The sequence below is a fragment of the Octopus bimaculoides genome, chromosome 14, assembly GCF_001194135.2.
Source record: "Octopus bimaculoides isolate UCB-OBI-ISO-001 chromosome 14, ASM119413v2, whole genome shotgun sequence".
Taxonomy (NCBI): Eukaryota; Metazoa; Mollusca; class Cephalopoda; order Octopoda; family Octopodidae; genus Octopus; species Octopus bimaculoides.
In genome coordinates this window covers 18,071,913-18,078,585 of record NC_068994.1, presented here as the reverse complement: position 1 = coordinate 18,078,585, position 6,673 = coordinate 18,071,913, and positions in this window count along the sequence as shown.

Here is a 6,673-nt window from a genome sequence, read left to right as displayed (position 1 = left end):
GTCCCTCTGTTTGGTCCAAGTCAGGCAGGTTCTCCTTCTCCCATGAATTCTCTACATTTAGCAACCTTTCATAGTGGCACACTTCCAAGCCTCCTTCTTTGCAAAATCACTAACTGCAAGTGAACACACACCTTTTTCCTACATCACAATTTTCTGACACACTGTCTTGCAATCCAAAACACCTCAAGTCACAGAACATTGATAAACTTCTTCCCTGGCTAAGTATGCCTATCTTCTAGCTACCTGATGTAGTTCTCTGCTGCTACTTTTTTTTCACTCTGATGGCCTTGTCAACAACTGTTCCACCACCACATCACCCTAGGTTTAGTTGGGACTTTGCACCAGCCACAGATTCCATCTGTAACCCTCAGCAAGCTGTTCCATAGGGACAACCAGTTGCCCTCTATGTTACCTGTCTGTAGTTCCTCCCCCTTGTTAAATTTCTCAATTAAATGTCCCTAAATCTCTGATCATTTAAAAGAGCCTTAAGCTTCCAAATCCTTCATTTCCAGTGTGGTCTGCTTCTTTGAATCCTTCTGGCCTGAAGTCGCTAGTGACTAATCTATGCTGGGGGATGCACACTTCACCAGAGAAAGTCTTTGCATTTATGAGCAACCATGCATCTCGCTGTATGGTGAGAATGTAATCAACCTGGCTAGCATGGTCACTTGATTGATGCTATCAGGTAACTGGCTGGTTTCCTGAAGTTGATGTTGCAGACCTTTAGGTTATTTGCATCACAGAACTCCAGTAAACTTGTTCCCTCCTCATTTCGAGAACCAATTCCATGGCCCCCATACCCAGCTTCTGCCCAACATGTTCACTGAAATCACCAGCCCTGAAGATGAGGTCATTTTCATTTGTCTTTGAGGTAGCCTGCAAAAGAATATCATAAAAACGGTCACTTTGTTCATCTGGCAGACCCACTTGTGGGGCATAGGCTGAATTGTTGCTGTACTACTCTTCAAAACTAGTTTAAACTTAAATACTCTATCATAAATTCTTACTACCTCAATCACCTCATCCACACATTTCTCTGCTAGAAGTATGCCCACACACCTACTCTGTCACTGTTACCGTCCCAGAAGATTTTATACTTATGTTTCTTGACTGTGGGGAACCTGGCTGAAGCTCCCCTCCACCTTACTTCTTGAATGCAATACACACATCAACATGCCTCCATTCAAGCATCTGAACAATCTCTCCAGACCTACCTTTCAATATGCCTACATTGAGAGGACCAACTGAGAAAGTGGTAAGGGACATGGAGAGGGGGGATGGCATTCAGAATCTGAAAAGGTTTCAATGAGCGTTTGCCAACAGACATATTGTATCAGTTGTCCTCATATTAATCTACCATCATTCATTCATGTTACAATTGCTGCATCTATTCAAAGTGAGTGCTATATAAGCATTACTGATATAAACATAAATAGATAGATAAGTAAAAATAGCAAATGGAAGTGCAGAAAGGAAGAGGTTTGCTGATGTTCTACAGCAGGCCTGGCTAACTCAAATTACATTGCGTGCTACTTTAATCACGAAAAGGTTTTTGAGGGCCGCTTGTATACTGGCAGAATTGAAAGCATTTTGCTTTCTCATGCTATTATTACAATAATGAATGAATGAATGATCGTTGATTCAACATGAAATATCGTCATTGGAAAAACAGTAGTATCTTTTTTACTTTTTATTACAATCTTTAATCTTTGATAAAATTTTAAAAAGGTTTGTTTAAATAAACCCATTTCAAGAAAGTATCAAGTGGGCCAAAAGATAAAAGTCTGTGGGTCACATGCAGCTTGTGGGCCTCAGGTTGGCCAGCCCTGTTCTACAGCATGAGTACCAGAGGACAAGATGCACAAGGTGTTTTGCATTGCAAGACAAAGAGTCAAAAGAAATGGAGACATTAAGGGAGAAAAATGTGCATGGATTTATTATGGGGTCATAGTACATTACACTTGATTCTGAAAGGGAGAATGCAAATGCTATGAAAGGCTACTAAATGTGGAGAAAGTATGGAAGAAACAGAGCCTTCCAAATGTGAACCCAACAGAGAGACCAGCAATTCTAGTTTACAGCAGTTTGATGGATAAAGCAATTAAGAATATGAAAACAGAGAAAGCCCTGATCCATCAGCAATTATAGTTGAGGAGCTTAAAATATTTGGCAGAGTGGGATATACCAAAGTCACTTTATCATCAATCAGGTTGTATAGGAATGACTTATAGAGTAGTAGTTAAAAAAGTATCAAAATGCTGGACCAGGTCACGAGTGTTACAGAAAGATGTTCTAAAGAGAATAAGACTAGATGAAATGCAGTTTGGTTTTGTGCCAGGGAGAATTACTACTGTTGTCTTTGTAGTAAGGCAATTTCAGAAATATTTACTGTACTTGGCTTTCACTAACCTGGAGAAAGCCTTTAACAGGGTCTCTCACTCTTTGATCTGTAGTCATGGCAAAAGCTAGTAGATAAATGAATGGCAAGAGCTGTCCCAGCAATGTATAGAGATGTGGTCAGTAGGGTGAAAGTTAGTAATAAGTGCAGTAACAAATTTGAAGTGCGGGTAAGAGTTCACCAAGGCTTGGCTCTCAATCCCCTCCCATTCATCAAAGACATCCAGAAATAACTGAGGACCAGTTGTCCATAACTGAATCTGCAGTAGAATTAGAAAATAAATTCGAGGTGTGGAAGCAAAACCTGGAATGAAAGGCCTTTACAGTTAGCTTGACAAAGACCAAAGTCTTACAAACAGACAGTATGCTAATCAGTTCAGGAAAATAGCACTGTTCGATATGTAGAAAAGGTATAAGTAGAAAAAATTCCATACTGTGTACCCAGTACCAAAGTTTAGACACAAGAGGTGTGATGGAATCACAAGACGATTAACACAGAAAGAAGACTTTGTGGCTGATGCACGGAGTAATAAGCACCAAGAACTCAGGGTAAATAGACTCTCTTGAATGCCCAAGAGGACCCATTGACATAGTAGACAGTTTCTGTTACTTAGGTGAATTAGCAGTGGAGGAAGATATTATGAAAGTATAGTTGCTCGGATATGAATTGGCTGGAGAAAGTTCACAGAGGTATAACGTCAGTTAGTAACAAAAGGCCCTACAGAGTGAAAAGCTGATGAGATGCTTGTGTATGAACAACAATGGTACATGGTAGGCCATGAATGCAGAGGACATGCAAAGACTAGAAAGAAATGAAACAAGTATACTCTGCTGGATGACCAATGTCAGTGAGAATGTATGACAAAGTGCAAATGTATTGACAAAAAAATTAGTTGTAAGAGAAATTGGGTGTAGTGTGATTGTGCTCATATAACCATTTGATATGTCTGGAACTTGTTGAAGAGGTGAGGCTTAAGAAGACAAGAAATTAAATAAAGACCAACCTCAGGTTGTTGAGCCTCATGTAAGAGATGACAAAGGCCAAGATGATTGACAATCCACCTTGCTTGAGAAGACACATCAAGCTCAGTAAAAATTAGGACCTAAAAGCATATCATTGTCTATATGTCAAATCTGTATATGTCAAGCCTTCTCCACAACTCATCTTCATAACACCCATCCCTCGATCACTAATCACCTTTTTAACTATGGCACTATTTGCCCAGCTGCTGTAATTATGAGAGTAGAACTGCACATTGTCAATCCCCATATTTGTGCTACCAGTCATCCTGCTTCTTGGAACCATTTCTCTTGTCATTCATCCTGCACACTTGACATCCCTTTCCCAGAACTATGCATGTGTCATTAGCAGCATCCCCTATTTTTTTGTCATTTGCTCTATCCATCTTTTAAGTGCCTCTTTGCATCTCCTTTCTTCACACTTCACATGATCTATTTTCCATCTATCTCAAGGTTTTATTATATTGTTGCTCTCTACCTTTCCACCTTTTAATGTATTGCTACCTACGACCTCCTTCTTCCTGACTCCTATTTTCCTTTAACTTCCCCAAACTGAGTCCCAATTGGCCATGCCTCTACCAATGTTTGCCACTCACCTTTATCCCGATCTCTAACCATTTGTTACTCTCCATTCATACTCTCACCGACCTACCTAGTCATCCTCAATTCTCTGCTTATCCACTTTCCTGTACCTTGAAGGTACACCCAAAAACCTCATTTCTTTTCTTCCTTTCCTGCTGGGACAGCCATGTATCTCTTCCACTGCAAGACATCTGTTCCTGTCCTTCTATCATACTTTAGCCTTTCAAATCTTGACACAAAGCCACTCCCTCAGTTATGCACCCTACAATGTCAATGGGCTGAGTCTTGAAAGTTACTTGGTGACATCACTACTGCCAGTGGCATGGAAAAAATCCACCACACCCTGTAAAGTGGTTAGTGTTAAGAAGGGTATCCAGTCATAGAAACCATACCAAAGACATTGGAGCTCAATGCAATCTTCATGTTCATCAGATCCTGTTGACCTGCCAAACCCATGTCAGCATAGAAGACAAATGTTGAATAATGATGATGAAATCTTGTAAAATGTACGATAAAGAATGGAAAATATTGGAGAATTGAAGTTTTATTCACATAGAAAAGAGAATGAATGTATTAATTAATGTCTTGTTTCAAATGGGCTATGTTGCTCAACAAAATGCTTTGCAATCCTTCATGAATTGTGAAGAAATTTCTTTACAATTCCTGATAAAATTTGATATGCAGGCCAAGCAAAAGAAGATTGTTGCATAATGTAAAAGAAAAAAAACTTCCATTTTCTATTAATCACCATTTTAACATACTCTTTACCATGGTTGCATGGCTAAGACAGAATTTGTCAAGGCAGACTTTCTATGACTAAATGCCCCTTCTTGTCACCAACACTCACCTGTTTCCAAGTAAGGTAATATTTTCCCACAGCTAGACAAGTTTTTCATGGAAAGCTAGAAACAAACATCACTTGTACAGTGATGATACTCATTTACAACCATCAAATGATGCCTAGACAAGGGTAAACACAAACTCAGATATCCCACTCACTTTATTTCTTATACTTTCCTTTCTCCCAATTCACTTCCACTCGAATTGTCATTTTACTTTCCCCTCTACCAACGTGATTGGATCTGAAATATATTGCAGCAGCTAATTCAGAGCACAATCACTCACTACATTTCACTTGCATTTAGCATCATTGACTGTCACTCACTCCCATTCTATTTGTCATTTTAGTTTCCCTCTACTAGCGTGACCATATTGTGAAATATTGCATTTTATATGAGAGATATACAATAGGCTTCTTTTAGTTTCCATCTAAATATTCACTATCAAGGCTTTGGTTAGCCCAAAACTATAGGTAGAAGACGCTCAAGGTGCTGTGCAGTAGAACTGAACTAAGGACCATATGGTTGGGAAGCAAGCTTCACAACCACACCTGTATTCATAAATTTATTATGACTTCCAAATATGCTGAAATAAGACCTAAATTTTACAATTCTTAATATCAATACCTGGAAAAAGCTATTCCAACTATGAAACACATCTCATTGTATTTTGGGGACCAAAACAGTTGGTATCTTAAAAGAAAGGTAATGTGAATATTTTAACAGTAGTTGATGAAAACTCACCACTGCCTATTCGTTTTTTCCTTGAGCTGATATCCTTTCTCAAACACATGTTTGACATCTCAAAAAACTATCCTTTAGCTGTCCACAGTGACAGAGGAACTCAAGTCATATTTACAAAGTATGGAATTTTATAAAACAAGAAATTGTATAATGCATACAAATCAACCCTTATAACCCTAGAGGAAACAGGTAATCAAATACTATGGAAGTCAATATTTTGGCTTCAAAGTCAGAGAATCTACAAGACTTTTCATTGGGAAGATATTTTTGGGGGAACTGCATCCAATTTAGTATCTGCTCTTAACTATTGCCAATGACACTCCATTCATTTTTAGACACCGTCTTGGCTGGTTTCTCCCAAAACCTATTCTTATAAAAAAAAAAAAACATGCACAGCATGCAAAAGTGAATCCTTAAGCAGAGGAAAGTGAACTATTGAAATATAATAACAAGTTTGCTTTGTGTGGAAAAGTAAAGAACTTGTAAAGATGGTCTCACTTCAAGACTTGTGATGATGCTGAATGTCTCCAGGTAAAACATTTAAGATTGCAGATTTGGACTTACCATTTTTTGTTTCTATTCCGGACATCAGTAACATTCCTGGCTCTTATTTTTCATTCCATGATAATAGAGACCATTAGAGTGGAAGAGACACTGAGATTATCTCATTGAACTCTGCAATGGTTATCACTCCTACTGGTGAATTTTATTTTTCAAACAGAACTATCAAACAACCTGAAAGACTTCATTTATAATATTTTCATTTCACTTTCACTACATTAAATTGTATAAACATAAAATTCAATTCCAGTGAGAATTTTGCTATTGCTACTTTTATAGTTTTTCTTCTGTTGTGATTCTGCATGACTTAGACAATTGTCTAACGTAATGGTCAAGTGGCCTCCCTTAAGTTGTAGCATTATTCATTGAATAAAGTCTTGTTTAGAAATGCCTTGCAACAATCAGGCAATAGTTACTAAAAATCCATGTAAACATAAAACATATCAGATTGTAATTATTAATCATCCCTAATTTTATTGGCGTAATTAATTAATTTATTTTTAACTTTTCAAAAACAAAAAAAAAAAAAA